The 21,932-nt window shown below is 48.5% G+C and overlaps 2 long non-coding RNA genes across 2 annotated transcripts; both read left to right on the top strand.

Moving 5' to 3' along the window:
• The first annotated feature begins 13,192 nt into the window (after positions 1–13,192).
• On the top strand, positions 13,193–13,827 carry LOC143693226 (uncharacterized). Its single transcript, XR_013180742.1, has 4 exons — positions 13,193–13,326; positions 13,405–13,432; positions 13,520–13,687; positions 13,771–13,827. It is a non-coding gene; the product is annotated as an uncharacterized LOC143693226 (long non-coding RNA).
• Positions 13,828–15,098: 1,271 nt separating this feature from the next.
• On the top strand, positions 15,099–21,635 carry LOC143693228 (uncharacterized). Its single transcript, XR_013180744.1, has 10 exons — positions 15,099–15,136; positions 15,232–15,332; positions 15,416–15,496; positions 15,574–16,676; positions 16,754–17,849; positions 17,926–17,967; positions 18,065–18,108; positions 18,210–18,253; positions 18,335–18,375; positions 18,457–21,635. It is a non-coding gene; the product is annotated as an uncharacterized LOC143693228 (long non-coding RNA).
• Positions 21,636–21,932: the final 297 nt, after the last annotated feature.

Raw genomic sequence — 21,932 nt, 5'->3', positions numbered from 1 at the left:
CGGTAGTACCTGGATAGGACTTCTTAATAGCATAGTAATAAAAGTAAGATAATACTGCATTAACTTTTACCATTCACTTTTCTTCCAAACTTTCTGGGTTTAGCTAAAAGCTTTTTCCACAGCAGCCTCTTCTTCTTCTATCCAGCTGTGCTAATAGCTGCAGAGGCAAATTCTTCTTTTTGTGAGTTACAGTTAGTTAAATAAGAAAAGCTAGACCAATTTTAACACGAGATGTATCACATCTATTGCTTTTTACTTTTTGGGCAGCATTTAATTGTTTTAGCCTTACAAACCCATTCTTCAGGAAAAAAAACCAAAAAACAAAAAACTTCTTTTTAACAGCAAACAAAACACACAAAAGAAAAGACCAAAAATCTTCTTACTTAAGAAAAACAAACCACTTTGTGAGGTTTGGAGAGTCAGCAATCTCTGCTTTGATTTTATCTTTTAGTGCTAGCCCCCTCCCGCTCTTTTCACGGCCTTGCTGTCAATGCCATGCTGCCACTTCGCTGCAGGGCCGGAGCAGGGGAGAGCAGCCACGGGCATGGGGACCCTGGGGGCAGCCTTGGGTCCCTTTTGCCCTCTCTCTCTCTCCTTCTCTCTCTTTCTCTTTCCTTCTCTGTCTCGGCCCACTTACCGGGGCCAACGCAGCCATCCTCGACTCGGGACCCCGGCAGTCTGGGAGCCCCCCTGGCAGTTCCGCCACGGAGCCAGCGCGCTCCTGCCTGGCAAACCCGTGTGTCCCCTGCTGCCAGCACCGCCGCCGGGTCACCTCCATGGATCGGTGCCTGCCGCAGCCTCCGAGACCCTGCCGCTCGTAGGGAGCGGTCAGACACCTCCCAGCCTTGACAACCCCAAACCTGGCGTCCCCAGGTGCTCCTGACATTCCTTTCCTTTCTCTAGTCAACTTATCCTCTTTTCCCTTCAAGGAGGGCCTGTTCTGCTAAACCCTTTCTGGACCTCAGTTCAGCATTGAATAACCTCTTAACAACTGTGTGTTAAGACACTTCCCTGCCTTTCATGCAAAAAACCCACATTCACACTTCTGCTCTCTTCTAGCACCAAGATGTCATCACTTCACATTCTAACATCTCAGAGTTTGCTAACCACCTCCCTACTTCAACTTCTCTTTCTTCTCTTCTTACCTGTTTTTTTTTTTTTTTTTTTTTTTTAATTCAACTGACCTCAGATGGTACGAGGTGAACCTAACTAAATTACTTCCAAAAGTAGGCTTACAACTTTCTTTTACTAGGATTGCAGTAGCTGTTAAATACCTACTGGCTAGCTGTGGCTTACTGAGTCTAACATTTTTGATATATAAGCTACTAGATACTTTTTTACTCGTCCTTACTCTTGAATTAAAATTTTATGAGCTACTCCATTTTCTGTATTTATGTATAAATGATAAAGGATTTTTCTAACAAAGGTAAGCTTAAAGCTGGTACTTAGGCTAGTTTTAACTTAACTCTTTTAATTTAACAATATCTTCTTTGGTCTGTTTTACATCGTCTCCTTCTGTCAATTTTTTTCATACACGAATTTTGCTACTTGTGCATACCCCTCAATCTATAATCTATAATATTTCAATAATCTAGGTAATTTTCTGATCTCTCTCTTTGAAGAGGGAGGGAGAATGAATAAAATTCTTGCAATTTTCTCATGGTTGGTTTTCTAGCTACTTTTATTTATTAAGTGTCTAAGATATTTTACCACTGGGTAGTGAGTCTGAGTTCTTTTATTAACCTCCCTTTAATCTTATACTAGTCTATAACTCCCATCAGACTTTACTGGGGGAAAAGGGATATTATGAGGAAACATACAAGGTTCTAATGCCCCATCCTTTATTAGTCCTTCTATGACTGGCTTCAAATCTTCCCGTCCTTCTAAAGATACAGGATACTGACGTACACGTATGGGACAATCTCGTCTCTCAATTGTAACCCTTATGGGGTCAATATTTAATCCTCCCCTATTTCCTTCTCCAGCTCAAACTTCTTTGTCGATTTTTTTTTCTTCATCCTCTTGGCCTAATTTTAAAACTCTAGCTGTCATTTTCCCATTTTCTGATATAACTCCTATTCTTATTTGCACTTGTAAGACTCTTCCCAATAAATTGCTACCTGCCCCTGGGACCAATAAGACATCTCCCATCCAAATTCTAGTTTCTTCCCTCAATTACTACATCTTTAATGACCAGAAATGTAAAACTTTCTCTTTTTGCCCCTGTTACTTTCACTCTATGTTTGCTCACACTATAACTTTTTGGAATATTTAACAGGCAGGTTCTCTCTGCCCCTGTATCTATTACAAATTCCAGTTCTTCTTCTTGGGGACCCACTTTTAAAGTTATCACAGGCTCCAGATGGTATTTGTCCCCCCCAAAAAATTAGAGCTTATGACCTCCCTATTCCTCCTCTGTGCCCATCTCTTTAAAGATTTTCAGATCTTCTGCTTACTTAGGACCATTTTCCTATTTCTCTTAAGTTGGTTTATCTATTTAGCTGAAGTTTCTTCTTTCCCCTCTAAAAGCTGTCCCTTAAAAACTTTTTTTTCCCTGCATTTCGCCTTTGATATGCTGTCTCATTTATTCCTTTGATTATGTAATTACGATAATTATTCACGTGTTTACTCCCCTCCTTATTATTTTTACCCCACTCAGGAGGTACAGTTGGCATTTTGTCTTCTCTGGGGGTCCCCACAGATTATCTTTTTTCCTAAGCTTTTATTTCAGCTGCTCTGATTGCCTTTCTTCCTGAGAAAAATATTATTTTCATTACAGACCTCATCTCTTCTCAAATATAAATGTTTGGACCTAAAAATTGGTCTAATTGTTCAGCTATGCCTATGGGATCCTCCAAATATCCCTTTTATTTATTTCTTAAAATTTCAGACCTCAGACGAAGTCAAAGGAGCATTTCCAAACCCTGGTCCGCCCCCTCCTATGGGAACCTCTTTTAATGGAAATAGACCAATCCCTTTATCCCATTCTTTTTGGATTTTTATCTTCTATAGCTTTTCTCCGGTATTTTTAGGATGAATCAGGAGAGGGCTTTCTTTTACCAGAACTTTTAGTGTTTCGATAAGGTGATTCCTTTAGAGAGTTCCGCTGAGCAGCCGGAGCTGTGGTTACCAAGGGAACGGAGCTCAGGGCAGGACGGGGGAACTCGGCACAGCTCAGGGTCTGGATGCTCCAAAGGCGGAGTCTGCAGCCGGGATCGTCCCAGGGGCTGTTCCGGTGCAGACCGAGCTGCAGCGTGGATCGGCCCCACGTGGCTCACGGCGGCTGATCCGGCAGAGACAAAACCGGCGACGGACGCCGGCTGCAGCGGCGGGAGCCGAGCAGAGTCAGGGCAGCCGGGGATGGGACAGACGGGACCCCCCCTCGGTGCGATCAGCGCGGTACCCACGGTGCACACGGCAGGAGGGACCCCCCGCCCCTTGCGCCGGCACGGCCAGCGGAGCGGCCGCGGGCCAGGCGGCCGGGACCGGGACAGACGGACCGGGCCAGACGGACTGTGCCGGAGCCGACACAGAGGCTGGGGCAGCCGCGAACGAGTGGGGGAACAAACGGGAATGGATGAGGTAATATTTCTATAAGCAAGATTGAAATGAAAGCGAGCTTTGAGATCCCTCAGTTACTGAACAACAGGAAAACAACGGTGTGGCCAGCTGAAGGTAATCCCCTTTGATGAAACAACACCTTCTGCCTGCAGACAGCTCCAAGGGGCCGAGCAGACCCTACTAGCTTGGCAGAAGGGGTCCAAAGAGGAGCTTTTAGGGTTTAAAATGTAACACAGTATGGTAATGTAGTGATTCTTATAGGCCGTATGGAAATGCTATAGCATTTGTGTATTGTACTAGATTGGTTAGTGAGAAGTAGAATATTCAACACAGAAGATGATTTATTATATTGTAATGGGAACTTCACTCTCTTGACCTTTTACTCACTTACCCCTTTTTACTCTTATGCTTTTGCTCTCTTACCTTTTTACGCTCTTACCCTCTCATCGTCTCAACCCCTCTCTTCTCTCAGGCCTGCTCTGAGCTGTGGCTGGCAGCTCCCAGCAGGCCCCTGCACCCAGGCCCTTTGCAATAAACCCCAAGTTCCAAAAGGCCCCTGCCCCCGGGCCCTTTGCAATAAACCCCAAGTTCCACGACCCGGCTTCAGAGATCACTCGTCCCGACCGTGCTACCCCCCGATGCTCCTACAGGTAGAAACTCACTCACTAGCAAGGAAAAATCTTTCCAAAGCATTTTTTTCTATTTTTATCCTCCGAGTATTCCAACTTCTTTTGCTAAATTTCTACAGATTGGAGTTCAAATTACCATTTCTGAGCAGTGCAGAGACAAATGATGAAACATTCCTGAGTTATTCTTACTCTTCAACTTATGGAAGTAGCCAGCACTCAATTTGCATGATCTAACCAAAGTAGCCATTTCACAGAAAAGCACTTTCTATAGCAATATTGAAAAACTATAGATTGAGGTAAAACCATCAAGTTTCTCCCCTCACTGCTGCAAAGTCACATGTTTGAAGACCATCCCACTGAATTTTCTAAAGATGTGTGAATGTGTCATCTGGACCACAGGAGATAAAGCAGGGTTAAAACGCTGGCTGAGCAAAACTGAAGTTAACAAACACAAGGTTCATCAACCTTGTAATAGAAGCTTGCAGAAACCTATCAACGCTTATCCAATAAAGCCCTGTGGCACTTTGTTCTTCCCACTCCTCCCAAATCTCCATCTGTCTGAGCCAGCATCAGCAGGAAATTTTGCACGGAAGCTTGCCAGATAAAATAGCTATATCATCTGCCATTAGTTTTAGAGAGTTCTTCAAAAATAGATTAAAAATTATATATTATTTTTTAGCTGTGTCCTAAGTTAGGGATGGGCCAAGTCTTGTGTCTTTGTCTCACAGAAAGGTGGTTCATGTATCCTTTAATATCATATGTGCAAATATTTCCAATCTGCATTCTGCCTTATCAGAAGGCTAATTAATTACTTTATTATAGTATATTACATTACATCTAAACTGAATCTGCCAAGTACTCAACCCTGCACACACCACACACTACTCGTGACTGTCACCCAACAGTCCTGACACACACACACACTTGGCCGCGACAGGCCAAGGAAACAAAACACCATCACTTTGGGTGAACAATCTCCACGTTGCATTCTACTTCAGCACAAACAGAGGCACAGCAAATGAGATAAGAATTGTTTTTCCTTCATCTGAGGTTCAGAGAATGTGAATCCCAGAAATATTCTTGGGAAGAATTGTACCTTGCTTTTCTCTGTGAAGAGAAATGCGGTGACAGGTGCACCCTGGCCTCCAGGGCAAAGAATCACGGAATGGTTTGGGTGGGAAGGGACCTTGAGGTTTATCTTTGATTTATCCAACACTTCAACAGGCAAGAGGGGGCTCATCTGCTTCAGAGCTGCTTGCTTTTCTCACACCTTTCACAAGCAAAACCTGAAGCAAACCCTCCCAAGTTGCCCTATCGACCAGGGGACCCCTTAGCACTCGGTGACACTGCCAGCAAAACCTCAAACTTTTACTCACACAGGGACGAGGCCATGCACTCAGTCGTAACCCAGATTCACTTTTTCCAACAGTAGCCTCGAACTTCCTTTGTTCTCTCTGCAGGCCTTTTTGCAAGCACACCGATTAACAGACTACACAAGTTTCACCAGCAGACTTCAGCTAAATCCAAAATTGGTTTCTACCCCGAGTAAAATTTCCAACCCCCTGTTCCAACCTGCGATGTTTGGAATTTTAGGAGGTGGCAGCCCACTCGAGATCAAAGGTCCTGGGCAGGGTGCAGGCCCACGGACACAGATGCCATCCCTTTTCCAAGGGAAACTAAACTCATCACCCCAGTTTCCTTACATCAGTTTGCCGAAGACGTTCACCGCTCCCAGGTCACTCAGAGTTCTCGTTGGCTGCAGACTCGGTCTTGGAGTTACGGAGTTACGCTTCCTCCTAACACTCACCTCCTCACCTCAGCCCCCTGCTGCTGCGTCCCTTTCTCCACCCCTAACCCTACTCTATTTTCCAGCCCGCCCTTGCTCCATCCCTCACTCCGCTCTTAACCCGTCCCACCACACTTCCCGCTCCATCCGTTACTTCACCCACCGCCCACCCGTGAGTCCCCTGCAGCAGCACGCAGGAGCCCGAACCCTCGGAGGACGGCACAGCTCTCGCAGCAGGACAACACCCAAGCGAGACAGGCAGGGACAACGTCTGTGCGCTGCAGGGTGTCACAAGGGGCTGCGGGCTGAGGGGAGGGGGCTGGAGAGTGACACAGAGGATGGGGGGAGCTGAGAGGCAGAGGGGGGCTTTAGGAGCAACTGGGGGGCTCCAGGGTGGCACAGAGATGCTGAGAGGCTGGGAGTGGGGAACTTGAGGGTGACAAGAAGAGAGTGAGGGGAAGCAGATGCCTTGAGGGGCAAAGTGGGGGCTGCTTGAGGGTGACAGGTGAACCACCCCTCACACCACCCCTAACCAGGTGGAGAGTGCACGGTGGAGGCCAGGGGGCCAAGGGACAATGTCAAAGGTCTCGGGGTGGCACACAGACATTGCGGGCTGAGGAGGGGGAGGCTTGACAGATGGAGAGCTCACACTGAGGGTTAGGGGTACAAAAGACACAGGGTACCAGGTAGGGTTAGGGTACAGGTGCAGCAGCCCTCAACCCAACCCCAAGGTCACCCTAAAGAGGTCACCCTAACCCTGAAGAGCACCCCTAGGACCCCAGTTTTCCCCAACAGCAGCACAAGGCAGTAACCCCAATGCTGGGACATCCCCAGAACTCTCCCAGCAGTTGCAGGGAGCAACCCTAATAAAAAGGTAGCAATGATGTTTGTGGTCTAGAGAGTGACAGGTAGGAGTTGGGTGCTGAGCAGTTTTTTAGGGTTTTTTTTTAGGGTTTTTCTCATGGCTTTAAAAGGATATTTTAGGGCTTTTTTGGAGGAGTTTTCCAGGAATTTTCTGGTAACGTTTAGGATACTTTTAGGGCTTTTTCAGGGCTTTTAAAAGATTTTGTTAGGGTATTTTAAGGACTTTCTTAGTACTTTTAAGAATTGTTTGGGGGGGATTTGGGTATTCTTGGGGTTTTTTTAGGACTATTGAGGGTATGTGGAGGACTTTTTAGGGTTAGGGTATTTTTAGGGTTTTTGAGGAAATTTTTAGGTTATTTAGGATCTTATCAGGGTATTTTAAGGATTTTGGGGTATTTTTGAGCTCTTTTTGGACTATTTAGGGTATATTTAGGGATTTCTAAAGGTTCTTTGGGGATTTTTAGGGGTTTTTTAAAAGTAGGATATTTCCAGTGTATTCTAACAGCATTCTGAGGCTGTTTTTAGGTTTTCATGGGGTTTTTAGGACATTTTGAAGATTAGGAGGCTTTCAGGGAATTTTTAGGTTTTTTTAGGGTCTTTTCATGGCACAACACATGGAGGCTGAGGGGCAGCTTGAGGGGCACTGTGGGGGCCTGAGGGTGACAGAGGCTGGGAGCTGAGGGAGGAACAGGGAGAGGAGACAGCGGGTGACACAGAGATGCCGAGGGTGGCAGGGGCAGCTGTAGGGTGACACAGAGAAGCTGGGGGCTGAGGGGCAAAGGAGAGGGGTCAAGGGTGACACACAGGAGCTGAGGGCTGGGGGGCAGAGGGACCGGTTGAGGGGTAAAGGGAGAGGGCTTGAGGGCTGGACAGTCCAGTGGAGATCAGGGGTGCACAGTACAACTGTAGCACCCCTCACCCCAGCCCTAACCTCAGCCTAAGCAGCCCCCCTAAAAACAGCCTTTTCCCCCAACAGCAGCACAACACAGCAACCCTAACAGCGAGACCAGACAGCAACCCTTACACAGTAGGACAATGACAGAACCCTCAGAGGACAACAGACCCACTGCAAAAAGGTAGGGACGACATCTGTGGGCTAGACAGCAAGAGGTAGAGTTTGGAGACTGAGCATGTCTTTTTGAGTTTTTTTTTCCAGGACTTTTAAAGGTATTTAGGGGATTTTGGAAGGGACTTTTCTGGGACTACTTAGGGTATTGTTGGGGCTTTTTCAAAGCCATTTTATGAGTCTTTAGCATATTTGGAAGATTACGGTCAGGGTCAGAGAAAACACACTCCGAAAAGGCAGAGTTTTAGGACTGCAGTGGAATGCTTTAGAAAGGGGCCAGCAATGGCACAGCGGGTTGGGTCCCACGCTGCCAGTCCAAAGGTTGTAAGTTTTAGACCCAGCTAAGTTGTTGTGGTTAGGGTTAGATGCTCTCAGCTTTGGTCTGGGAGAACTTCTGCACAGAAAAACTCACCCCCCACATCTCCCGACGCCAGTTTGCAGGAGGTGCTCGGCACTGCCAGGGCAGCCCGAGTTCTCGGCGGGGGCAGCTTCGCTCCCGGAGAAATCCTGCGCCGGCCCTCTTCCCCGTAAAGCCAAACTCAGCCCCGCTGCGCGTCGACGTCCGTTCGCAGGAGGCACGTGGCCCTCCAAGGGCGGCAAGAGTTCTCGGCGTCGGCAGCCGCGGTCCGTGAGAAATCGTTCTCTGCAGTTTTGGAGGCCGAATCGCAGTTTCGGCCACGGGCACACAGAGAGGAAAGACGGTTAATTTCCTTAGAAAGGAAAGTCTGGCAGCCCATGGTTTAAGGGGCAGACGAAGGGCTGTGCAGGGGAAGGAACTCCTCACAGGACCTTTCTTCACCTCAAGCCCCACTCCAAGGTCTAGCAGCCCCCCTGTGACCAGCTGCTTTCAGAGGGTTACCCAGTCACACCCGCACAGGGAGCTGCTAGTCCAGAGGGGCTAACAGGGGCATCCCAAGGGTCCCTCCAGGAACTACGGTCGGAGCATCCAGCACGGACTAGGGAGCAGCCAGACCCACCTCGGCACGGAGCATCACTTCGAGAAAATGCCAAGCGAAGAGCCCTTTTGCCAAGGGGCAGCATCTGAGCAGGCCAGGCAGCATGTGGGGTTCCAGGAGAGGGCTTTCAACTTTCCCCTTTTACTGTGTCAGTCCCTCCCCAGGGCCCCCAGACCCTCCACAGCACTCCCAGAAAGGAGAGAGGTTATTAGGAGAAAAAGGGTTTAGAGAAAAGGGAAAAAGCTTCCTTTTCCTTTATTTTTTGTGTTCAAACTGGGAGGGACTCTGCTTCCCCTGCCATTTTAATGGTCTCAGTTGAAAGAATCCCTGCCTTTTCTATGCTGTTAGGGGTGTTAATTGACAGGGAGTCCTCATTTTCTATTATTTTCCAGTTTAGAAAATAATAAACTGGAAAATAATAGAAAATAAGTTTAAGTAGAAGGGGAAAATATTGAAAATGTTTCTTATGGGTTTGAATTAAGGGTAGCCAGCCCCTTTTTGTTGTCCTGAGGCCTAAATTGAGGGAGAAGCCCAGCTATCTCTCCATAAGAGTTTGAACTGAGCAAAAAATCCCTCTTTTTTCATCACTGGAGAGATTTAAAGTGATGAAAACCCCTCTTTTGCCAGTACTTAAGGAGAATAAATTAAAGGGCAGAAGCTATTTATTTGCCATTGTATTAGTTTCAGTAGAGGTAACTGCCCCATTTCCTCTGTTTAAGGGGTGCACTGGAAGGAAGCTCTGCCTTTTTCAGCATTTCAAGGGTTTAAAATACATTTCAGGGCCCTTCTTTCTGTGCTGTAGGACCAAGTACCTCAGAGCAGGGTGAGCCTGGCATGCACTTAACCCTTACACTGCCTGGGAAGCTTTTATTTTTCTTATTTTTATTTATAATGTAGATAGGCCTAATTAGAGGTCCCAAGGAGACTTAGACTATTCATATCATAAGCATTCTTCTCCACCCAGCTCAGTCACACGTGAAGTACTACCTAGTAGCCACTAAGGAATAATTATAAGTAAATTAACAGCAAATTACCCAATTTATCTAGTTATGCTGCCTAAACAGAAAGTTTTATTTCTCACCAGTTTTCTGCCCTTTTACTCTAAGTAGTTGTGGCAAAAAAGAAAGTGCTGTTATTTTTCTGAAGAGTTTTCTTCTATAACAAGCCCTTTGCTCCCCTTGAATTTGAGTCAGAGGAGCCAAACAGCTGTAGCTTCTCTGAGGGCTTTTATGCCCGGTGGGATCAGCCCCCTCCCTTTTCCTGGGTGCCATGGGAACGAGAGGCGGGCACCATCAGGGGTATATTAACCCCAGCTTTTGCTGAGGGGCTTCATTCCCTCACTGGGCTGTGCTGAGATAAGAGCTCTTCTCTCATTTCAGAGAAGAGGCTCTTTCAGCTTATCTCAGCTTGTTTTCAGTAGGTGTTTCTGGGCACCTAAAGCAACAGAGCCTTTGAAGATACTGTGAAGAAAACAGCATAGAATACAGGGACTATTTAAGTTCACAATTTTGGGTTTTGTGTTTAGGGGTGGTAAAGTGCATTTGTAATTTCGGGTTTTGTTCATATTTTGTTATGTATTTTTTTTTTAGGAAGAGTGCAGCTTCCAGAGGCTCCAGGTTGTGTCAACTACAACACTTTTCAGCAGATTCATCATGTCACAAGAGGGATCTGCCTAGTGTCAAAGATGATGTTTGAGATTGAGGCTTCAGGTGAGTTGAGGATTGTGACTAGGAGAGGGAGGCTGAGCAGGTATCCAGTTAGGAGTTATTGTTGGGGGGGTGGTTTTGAAGGCAGCAGGGTGAGAAAGGGTGTTTATTTGAGCCCCCACCCCAAGGCTTTTCAGAAGCCTAGCAGAGGCATTCACATGTCTTACAGCACACAAGGTCACCCACTGCACTCACAGGAATGCCATTTCACTTTGCCTTTCTCTAACCCAGGTGCCAATCATAATAATGGCCACAGCCTTGGAATCAGGATGAAGCTGGAGCCTGAAGGAGCCAGGCACACTCAGGAGAGGGCAAGTAGCTGACTCGCTGGGATTTGGCCCACATAACTCTTTACTTATACTTTGGTTTTGTTTTTCTTTATTGTAGCTGACCGAGAGGCTAACAGGCGATCACGGGGCCCTCCGAGGCAGACTCGTTTCAGGCGCAACGTGGATCCACATCACCGATCATCCAAAAGATAAGTCAGGGCCACGGCCTGGAGACGGGATGATGGGAGAGTAGTGGGTTGGGAGTTCCTGGGACAGATTTAAAAATTAGCAGAGGGAAAAGTAATCTTCTCCAAGGGGCCTCTTAGGACAGCTAAAGGGAGAGGCTCTAGTTTTGATGGCAGCTTTCAGGCGGGCAGCGCAGAACAGTTCCGGTCCACGTCATGTTGTCCAGTGTACCATGTTACCTAGTGTGTCTTTGGGGTCCCTTTTGCCTTTTCCCCTCGAGACCCTCACCACAAGCATAATGCGTTGTGTTTATCGTCCCCCTGTTTGTCACGTTCCGTGTCACGGGTGTCCGCACGTATTTGTGCCGGAGCTGCCCTGCCCTGCCGCATAGCCTGCTGCAATCGGACAAGTCCCAGGGACTTACAGTTTGTGGGGTGTTGCCAGATTCTAGATGATATTCCTAGATAGACAGAAGATGTTTGGAGCTGTGAAGTTATCCTGCAGCCCTTTGACTTTTCTCCTCACTTTCTTTCAGACGCAGAAGGATAAAATCCAGGGCAAAATTCATCCACCCATCCCAAGTGAGGAGGTTCCCCTGAGCAGGTCAGTCACTGTTTGTCTCTGCAGGGGGAGTGTAAAGTGTGACTCTGTTACAGCACTGCTCTTTTTCTTTTTAGGAGGTAAAGCTGGACATCAGCAGTCAAGGTGAGCAGGGCAAGGTGAGCATTGAGTAGTGTACAGAAGCAGTTGTTATTGCTCCAGTCTCATTTTCTAAGCATCTGTTCCCGTTTCTGCGCTTTAGGCAATCCACTCGGAGTACGCCGAGCCCCAGTCACCAACCGGCCGACGCACCGGGCGCGCCGCTCTCCCGAGCCCTGCGGAAGAATCACGGGACTCGTCGATGAAGCCTCTGCCTTTTCTATTTAAAGGTGTCACTAGGGTAGCCTTGGGCACCGGCCCAGGAGTCACGGTGAGTCGGGGAAGTAGGGAGGTGGAGCTCGGATCCACTCAGGTTTCAGCAATGCCACATGACCTCGTCTCCTTTTAACCCAGGCTTACCCCCGTGACAATGGCATCAGCCTCGGAGCGTGGCCGAAGGGTGCGGCCCCAGGAGCCGGGCATTCTTAGGAGAACGGTGAGTAGCAGAATTGTTGGGTTTTGGGCCAGTGTGCTGCAGAGATCATGCATTGATATTTGGATTTCTTTCATATAGCTGACTAAGAAACAACAGAGAGTTGTTGAACAACGGTGCCAGCAGGAACTTCCCAGATGTCGAGGCTGCCTTCTTTTGCACCTGACACGGACCTGCATCCCCAGATGTCTGAGAGATAAGTAAAGGGCTACAACCCACAGAGGGGATGAAAGCGGGGCGCAGGGTAGGGACCCGCCGGGAGGGGTTTTTGAGTCTCCTTTGGAGATGGGGGTGTCCATGAAGCAGACACTCTTAGGCCCCATAAAAGCAAAGCCTGACTTTTGATCACAGCGCTGAGGTGTGCAGGGCAGAGCAGTCCCGGTGTGTATGGTGTCACTTGTCTTTTGTGTATTATGTGTGTTTGGATATGTCATGTCTTTTACCTTAGGCCTTGGTGGGGCCTGTCGGAAACCCTGGCATCTTGTTAGCATCTGTGATCTCTGCATTCGTTGGCCTGGCACCAGTGCCATAGAACTTTTGACTCAGGAGCTCAGACAGGCATCAGACTCTCTTGTCTCTTTAGAAGCATCTGGTCAGCTGTCTTTTCAGGTCTTGTTCTGAGCTGTATGGACAGCTATGCCCCGCCAGGATCCATTATGGCGGACTAGGGCTCGAAGGAACATGAGGGCAGGTAGAGGCTTCTGGCTGTATGATTCTCGGGCATCCATTTTTTCAGTTCTTGGAATAAATCATTTGGTTAGCATCTTCTTCCTCCAGGTTTCTCTGAGCCTCATCAGCTCACCATTGGTCTCACCTCGGTCATCTCCTTTTGCATTCTCTCAGTCCTCGCAGCCATTTTCCTTGCCAGGAGATTTCTGTCCGTGTCGTGTCCCCGTCGTTTGTCACGTCCTGTCCCGTGTCACGGGTGTCCGCACACATTTGTGCCGGAGCTGCTCTGCCCTGCCACATAGCCTGGTGCAATAGGAGAAGTTGCGGGGACTTGAAGTTTGTAATGCGGGGTGTAGTTGGACTCTAGATGGACACAAGATATCTGGAGCTCTTAAGTTATCCTGCAACAGTTTGACTCTTGTCCGAACTTTTTTTTCAGATTCAGATGGATTAAATCCATGCCAGAGGGCCCCATCCCGGGTGAGTAGTTTCCCCCGAGCAGGTGAGGCACCATTTGTCTCTGCAGCAGAAGTGTATGTGGTGACTCTGTTACAGCTCTGTTCTTTGTCTTTCTTTTTAGGAACTAAGTCTGGATACCAGCAGTCAAGGTGAGCAGTGGAGCGGAGTAGCTGTTATTGCTCCAGTCTCAGTTTCTGGTGCTGCTCTAAGCTTCCATTCTCTTTTTTGTGCTTTAGGCAATCCACTCGGAGCCTGTCAAGCCCCCGTCACCAGCCGGCCGATGCACTGGGTTCCCTGCATGTGTGAGCCCTGTGGATGCATTACAGGACCTGGTGATGAAACCCTGAACCCTTCTATTTAAAGGTGCCATCCAGGTGGCCTTCAGCAGCTGCCAAGGAGTTGCGGTGAGTAGGGGAAGTAGGGAGGAGGAGTGAGGATCCACTCAGGTTTCAGCCATGCCAAATCACCTCATCTCCTCTTAACCCAGGCACCCCCCGTGACCCCCTCGGTCTCCGAGCGTGCCCGAAGCGTGGGGCCCGAGCAGCCGAGCATTCTTAGGAGCATGGTGAGTAGCAGACTTGTGGGGTTTTGGCTGAGGGGCTGCCAAGATCAGGCACTGATGTTTGGTTTTCTTTAATACAGCTGTCTGAGAGACAACAGCCCAGTGCCAGCAGGACCTTCCCGGCTGACGAGGTGGCCTTTCTTCGCACCTAAGACCGGCATCCCCAGATGCGCGAGAGATAAGTAGAGGGCCACGACCCACAGAGGGGATGAAAGCAGGGTGCTGGTTTGGGAATTACTGGGAGGGGTTTTTGAGTCCGCTTTGGAGATGGGGGTGTCCACGAAGTGGCCCCTTAGGCCCCATAAAAGCAAAGCCTGACTTTTCATCACAGTGCTGAGGTGTGCAGGGCAGAGCAGTCCCGGTGTGTATTGTGTCGCTTGTCTTTTGTGTATTATGTGTTGTTTGCATATGTCATGTCTTTTACCTTAGGCCTTGGTGGGGCCTGTCAGAAACCCTGGCATCATTGTTAGCATCTGTGATCTCTGCATTCCTTGGCCTGGCACCAATGCCATAGAACTTTTGACTCGGGAGCTCAGACAGGCATCAGACTCTCTTGTCTCTTTAGAAGCATCTGGTCAGCTGTCTTTTCAGGTCTTGTTCTGAGCTGTATGGACAGCTATGTCCCGCCAGGATCCATTAAGGCGGACTTGGACTTGAAAGAATGTGAGGGCAGGTAGATGCTTCTGACCGTAGGATTCTCGGGCATCCATTTTTTCAGTTCTTGGAATAAATCATTCAGTTAGCATCTTCTTCCTTCAGTGTTTTCTGAGCCACGTCAGCTCGCCATCGGTCTCACCTCGGTCATCTCATTTGGCATCTTCTCCGTCCTTGCAGTCATCCTTCTTGCCCAGAGATTTCTGTCTGTTTTGTGTGCCCATTGTTTGTCACGTCCTGTCTGTCCCGTGTCACGGGTGTCAGCACACACATTTGTGCTGGAGCTGCTCTGCCCTGCCACATAGCCTGGTGTAATAGGACAAGCCCCAGGGAGTTGCAAGTTGTAATGTGGGCTGTACTTGGACTCTAGATGCTATTCCTATATTGACCTAAGGTGTTTGTAGCTTTTGAGTTATCCTGCAGGTGTTTGACATATGTTCTAACTTTCTTTCAGGTGCAGATGCATTGCATCCATGGCAGAGCCCCCCATCCTGGGTGAGGGGGTTCCCACAAGCAGGTCAGTCACCATTTGTCTGTGCAGGGGGAATGTCAAGTGTGACCCTGTTACAGCGCTGTTTTTTGTCTTTATTTTTAGGAAGTATAGATGGATCCCAGCAGTCAAGTTCAAGAGAGCAAGGTGAGCAGTAGCCTTTCTTGTTGCTGAGGTCTGAATTCTAAGGGGGCAAGTCTAAGTCTCCATTCTTGTTTTTGTGCCTTACGCAATCCACTCAGAGCACGCCAAGCTCCCATCCCCAACCGGCCGACGGACCGAATTTTCCACCCTGATGAGCCCCGTCTTCCGGGTAGCAGTCAGGGACCACCGAGGAGTTGCGGTGAGTCAGGGAAGTAGGGAGGAGGACTGAGGGTCCAGCCAGTTTTCAGCAACGCCACATCACCTTCTGTCCTCTTAACCCAGGCGTACCCTACGACGACGGCGTCGGCCTCCGAGCGTGCCCCAAGCGTGCGACCCGAGGAGCCGGGCCTTCTTAGGAGAAGGGTGAGTAGCAGACTTGTGGGGTTTTGGCCGATGGGCTGCCGAGATCAGGCACTGATGTTTGGTTTTCTTTAATATAGCTGTCTAAGAGACAACAGCCCGGTGACAGCAGGAACTTCCCAGCCGGCGAGGCGGCCTTTCTTCGCACCCGACACGGACCGGCATCCCCAGATGTCTGAGAGATAAGTAGAGGGCCACGACCCACAGAGGGGATGAAAGCGAGGTGCTGGGTCGGCACTCCTGGGTGGGGGAGGTTTTGAGTTGGCTCTGGAGGTGAGGGTAGCCAAGAAGTGGCCCCTTAGGCCCCCTAAAAGCAAAGTCTCACTTTGGATCACAGTGCTGAGGTGAGCAGGGCAGAGCAGTCCCGGTGTGTATTGTGTCACTTGTCTGTCGTGCGTTATGTCTTGTTTGTGTGTCTCATGTCTTTTATCTTAGCCCTTTGAGGGGCCTATCAGAAACCTCGGCAGTATTCTTAGCAGCCACGATCTCCACGTTTCTTTGGCCTGGCACCCAGGCCATAAAACTTTTGACTCAGGAGCTCAGACAGGCATCAGAATTGCAACTCTGTACGCATCCAGTCAGATGTCTTTTCAGGTCTTGTTCTGAGCTGTATGGACAGCTGCACCCTGCAAGGTTCTATTATGGTGGATTAGGACTTGTAAGGATGTGAGGGCAGGTAGAGGCTTCTGACCGTAGGGCTCCTGTGCATTCATCTTTGCAGTTCTTGGACTAAAACATTCAGTTTAGCATCTTCCTTCTCCAGGGCACTCTGAGCCTTATCAGCTCGCCATCGGTCTGTCTTACCTCGGTCATCTCATTTGGCATCTTCTCAGTCCTCGCAGTCATCCTTCTTGCCTAGAGATTTCTGTCCGTGTCTTGCGCCCATTGTTTGTCACGTCCTGTCTGTCCCGTGTCACGGGTGTCTGCACACACATTTGTGCCGGAGCTGCTCTGCCCTGCCGCATAGCCTGGTGTAATAGGAGAAGCCCCGGGGAGTTGAAAGTTGTAATGTGGGCTGTAATTGGACTCTAGATGCTATTCCTAGGTTGACCTAAGGTGTTTGCAGCTTTTGAGTTATCGTGCATGTGTTTGACATATGTTCTAACTTTCTTTCAGGTGTAAATGCATTACATCTGTGGCAGAGGGTTACGGTTAGGAGGTGCCAGGCCTTCTTAGGAGAAGGGTGAGTAGCAGACTTGTGTGGTTTTGGCTGATGTGGTGCCAAGGTCAGGCGTTGATGTTTGGTTTTCTTTAATATAGCTGTCTAAGAGACAACAGCCCGGTGACAGCAGGAACTTCCCAGCCGGCGAGGCGGCCTTTCTTCGCACCCGACACGGACCGGCATCCCCAGATGTCTGAGAGATAAGTAGAGGGCCATGACCCACAGAGGGGATGAAAGCGAGGTGCTGGGTCGGCACTCCTGGGTGGGGGAGGTTTTGAGTTGGCTCTGGAGGTGAGGGTAGCCAAGAAGTGGCCCCTTAGGCCCCCTAAAAGCAAAGTCTCGCTTTGGATCACAGTGCTGAGGTGAGCAGGGCAGAGCAGTCCCGGTGTGTATTGTGTCACTTGTCTGTCGTGCGTTATGTCTTGTTTGTGTGTCTCATGTCTTTTATCTTAGCCCTTTGAGGGGCCTGTCGGAAACCTTGGCACCAGTCTTAGCATCTGTGCTCTCAGCGTTCCTTGGCCTGGCACCCATCCCCTAGAACTTTTGACTTGGGAGCTCAGACAGGCATCAGACTCTCTTCTCTCTTTATAAGCATCCCGTCAGCTGTCTTTTCAGGTCTTGTTCCGAGCTTTGTATCGGACAGCTATGTCCCACCAGGATCCATTAAGGCGGACTAGGACGTGAAAGAATGTGAGGGCAGGTAGAGGCTTCTGACCGTAGGATTCTTGGGCATCCATCTTCGCAGTTCTTGGAATAAATCATTCGGTTACCATCTTGTTCCTCCAGGGTTCTCTGAGCCTCATCAGCCCACCATCAGTTTCACCTCGGTCATCTCCTTTTGCATTCTCTCAGTCCTCGCAGCCATTTTCCTTGCCAGGAGATTTCTGTCCGTGTCGCATCCCTGTTGTCTGTCACGTCCTGTCCCGTGTCACGGGTGTCAGCACACACATTTTTGCCGGAGCTGCTCTGCCCTGCTGCATAGCCCGGTGCAATAGGAGAAGTCCCAGGGACTTGAAGTTTGTAATGTGGGGTGTAGTTGGACTCTAGATGGGATTTGTAGATGGACACGAGATATCTGGAGCTCTTAAGTTATCCTGCAACAGTTTGACTCTTGTCCTAACCTTTTTTCAGATTCAGATGGATTAAATCCATGCCAGAGGGCCCCATCCTGGGTGAGGGGATTCCCCCGAGCAGGTGAGGCACTATTTGTTTCTGTAGAGGAAGCATAAATGGTGGCTGTTACAGCATTGTTCTTTGTCTCTCTTTTTAGGAAGTCAAAGCCGAGAGCAGCATTCAAGGCCAAGTGGGCGAGGTGAGCCTTGACTAGCGTACAGAAGCAATTGTTATTGCTGAGGTCTCAGTTTCTGGTGCAGCTTTAAGCATCTCTTTTTTTTTTTTTTTTATTTTAGGTGGTCCGCTTGCAATCTATCCTAGCCGAGCATATCCGTGCCAGGTGGGTGTGAGCTTAAGGTATCGGTGTTGCATACTTGTCAGATTTGGGAGGTTGTGTTTTCACAGTATCTCAGCATGCTTTTCTGCTTTGTTTCTTTGCAGGTGCTGTCGCTGCCCTAGGCACACCAAGGAACAGAGGAGGGCAGGTGAGTCGGCGTTTAGGCAGGCTGACTCATAGGTGGATGTTATGCAGCAGCATGCTAAGCATGTACCTTTTCTCTTTGCAGGTATCTTCTGGGCAGCCTCTGGAGTCAAATCAAGATTTGAGGTGAGCCAGGACAGTGGTGCGGAGGAGTCCCGGGGATTACTGTTGTTGAGGGCAATAGTCACCTTTTCTGTTTTGTCTTAGGTACCCTGAGGAGGCTCTTACCCAAAGCTTAGAAACGGTGACACCGAAGCACACGCGGAGAACATCTCAACATCCACACGTGACCGAGGATGGATTTTGTCCGCTCCTCTTCCAAAAGCTAAGTGTCGGGGCCAGCGGTCGGGAGAATGGGAAAAACCTTTACTATCACAGGGGGCAATTTCACGTCAGCTTAGCGGAGAGGTCTGTAGCGGGACAGGCTCTCTGGAAGTAAAGGGAGAGTGTTTCTCCTCAGCCTCACCAGAGCCTTTGCCGGGCAGGGCAGTTCCAACCCATCTCCACGTTCTTGGGAACTTTGCGTCGTCCGCCTTCCTCGACTCGACGTCGTCACGGATCTTTCCCCCGAGGAGCTCGCCTTCAGGTCCGGAGCTACGGCCACGGTCACCCGGCAGTCGGCTTCCTTCTCTAGGCTCGCTGAGCCTCTCGAGCATCCTCTTAACTGCTTCAGCACTAACTTCTTTTAACGAGTTACATTTCATCATCACGTGCCATCATCATAGGGCTTTCTTTCCTTTGGCATCATCAGCCTCTGGCTCATCTTGCGCTAGGAATCTTGGGTCCATAAGTTGAAAGTGCTAGGCAGTTTACTCTTGTCTCTGTGTTATGCCATCTGTGTCTATGTTGTGTCGTCCGTGTTATGTAGTCTGTGTCTATTGTCTTCCGTGTCATACGCCTTTGTTACATCTCGATGCTTTACAGGCACTATTTTGTGCCATATAGGCAGTATTTTACTCACATTCCTTCCCAGATATAGCTTATTCTGGCATCTTTACATTTTTACTCTTCGAGACAGGAAGGATTACACAAGATTTTCTCATCCATCTTCCTTCTCACTACCAGCTTTGGTAGTGCTTTTTTTTCCATGCTATTATCTTGGACTTCTAGAGGGAGCATCTTACACCCTCCTCAGGTGACTGTAGTTGTTCTGTAGGTTCCATCTTCTCAAAGAGTATGGGGCCCAACAATTAATCTTCCACAGAGTTATCTCAACTCTTGGCTTATATTGTGTGTACCTATGTTGGCTTATGTTGTGTGTACCTATATTGCATGTACCTTTTGTTGGCTTATATTGCGTGTACATTTGTTGGCTTATATTGTATGCACTTATATTGTGTGTACTTATGTCGGCTTATATTGTATGTGCTTATATTGTATATGCTTATATTGCGTGTACCTGTGTTAGGTTATATTGTATATGCTTATGTTGTATATACTTATATTGTGTGTACCTATGTTGGCTTATATTGTGTGTACTTACACTGTATGTACACTTGCACTGTATGCGTTGGCTTATATTGTATGTACTTATACCACTTATGATTGGAGCTGCCCTGCCCTGGCATGTAGTCATAGTTAGGTAGAACAGTTGTAAAAACTTTACTGTTCATCTGTCTTTTATGGGATTTTGGGTAGAAAATTTATTGGTCCAGAGCAGGGGACAATTGCTAGCTGTCAGCCACTCGTTGACCACTTCCTGTCGTCTCACAGGTCCTCGAGGCTACCCATTTCCCCAGATTCTACCATTTGACGTCAAGGAGCAGCAGCCAGAAGATGCGTCGAAGCACGTTCTTCAGCGTCTCGAGTAAGGGCCATAGCGAGCCTGTAAGCAGGAAGAGCGTGTGAGCGTGTGTGAGAGCACATGACTGTGTCTGTCTGTGTCCACTCGTCTCTGTGTGTGTGAGCACATGCTGACTAGTTTTAAGCTTGTGTATGTGATTTTGCTTTTCAGGTTTTTTAATTCATTTTTAAATTTAGAATAAAAAATCCCCAGCCGGGGTTTTTTTTTTTTTTCCCCCCCCCGGCTGGGTTTTTTTTTCCTCGGTCCCGGTCGGTCTGAGAGGCGATGTTCATCGCCAAAGTTTGGACACAGACCAGCCAGGGCCCGGGGTTTTCGTCAGGCAGGAGGATTTTTTTGGAGGCTCCCGGGACCCGCGTTCCCGAGGAGCGGCGCGAATGCGTGCCGGGGGTTAGCAGAGCAGTTGAGGTGTGAGTCAGCGAGGGTTTGTGTGTAAGCTGAAGGGAGTGTGTGTGTGTGTTGAAGGGTTCTAGGGTTGTAACCTTGTATGACTTTTGCTTTTCAGGTTTTTCAAATCATTTTTAAATTTAGAATAAAAAATCCCCAGCCGGGGGGGTTTTTTTTTTTTTTCCCCCCGGCTGGGTTTTTTTTTTCCCGGGTCCCGGTCGGTCAGCGAGGCGACGTTCATCGCCAAAGTTTGGACACAGACCAGCCAGGGACCGGGGTTTTCGTCAGGCAGGAGGATTTTTTTGGAGGCTCCCGGGAACCACATTCCCGAGGAGTGGCGTGAATGCGTGCCGGGGGTTAGCAGAGAGGTTGAGGTGTGAGCGAGGGTGGGTTTGTGTGTAAGCTGAAGGAGGTGTGTGTGTGTATGTGTGTGTTGAAGGGTTGTAACCTTATTTGACTTTTGCTTTTCAGGTTTTTAAATTAATTTTTAAATTTAGAATAAAAAATCCCCAGCCGGGGGTTTTTTTTTTTTTTCCCCCCGGCTGGGTTTTTTTTTCCCGGGTCCCGGTCGGTCAGCGAGGCGACGTTCATCGCCAAAGTTTGGGCGCGGACCGTCCAGGGACCGGGGTTTTCGTCAGGCAGGAGGATTTTTTTGGAGGCTCCCGGGAACCACATTCCCGAGGAGTGGCGTGAATGCGTGCCGGGGGTTAGCAGAGAGGTTGAGGTGTGAGCGAGGGTGGGTTTGTGTGTAAGCTGAAGGAGGTGTGTGTGTGTATGTGTGTGTTGAAGGGTTGTAACCTTATTTGGCTTTTGCTTTTCAGGTTTTTAAATTAATTTTTAAATTTAGAATAAAAAATCCCCAGCCGGGGGGTTTTTTTTTTTTTTCCCCCCGGCTGGGTTTTTTTTTCCCGGGTCCCGGTCGGTCAGCGAGGCGACGTTCATCGCCAAAGTTTGGGCGCGGACCGTCCAGGGACCGGGGTTTTCGTCAGGCAGGAGGATTTTTTGGAGGCTCCTGGGAGCCATGTCCCCGAGGACCAACGATTGCTGGGGAGTAATTTAGTAGTTATGATGAGAGAGATGGTGAGTTTGTGTGTAAGCTGAAGGGGGTGTTAATGGTAGATGAGTGTTGTTTTCTGTGTGCTTTTGTTGTTTTGGGTTTCCTGTAACAATAAATCAACATGTAATGAAAATAGAAAAAGGTTATCACTTTCTGTTAATATATGTATTGCTCTGTATTGCATTTGCATTAACTGCTGTATTGCTCTGTATTGCTCTGTATTGCTCTGTATTGCATTTGCATTAACTGCTGCATTTTGCTGTATTGCTCTATATGTAAATTAGACTTTTACCAATGTGTCCATGGATTGTATCTGCACTTGCATTTGTATACACTGTTTCCATGTATTTTGCTGATGTATAAATACAAACATTCATTTAATAAAGTTGAGTCACCCTAAATAAAGATACCCCCTGCCCTTCCCTACCCCCACCGTGG

This window comes from Agelaius phoeniceus, unplaced genomic scaffold, assembly GCF_051311805.1.
Source record: "Agelaius phoeniceus isolate bAgePho1 unplaced genomic scaffold, bAgePho1.hap1 Scaffold_415, whole genome shotgun sequence".
Classification (NCBI taxonomy): domain Eukaryota; kingdom Metazoa; phylum Chordata; class Aves; order Passeriformes; family Icteridae; genus Agelaius; species Agelaius phoeniceus.
The sequence above is the reverse complement of the archived record's forward strand: the minus strand, read 5'-3'. Positions and strand labels throughout refer to the sequence as shown.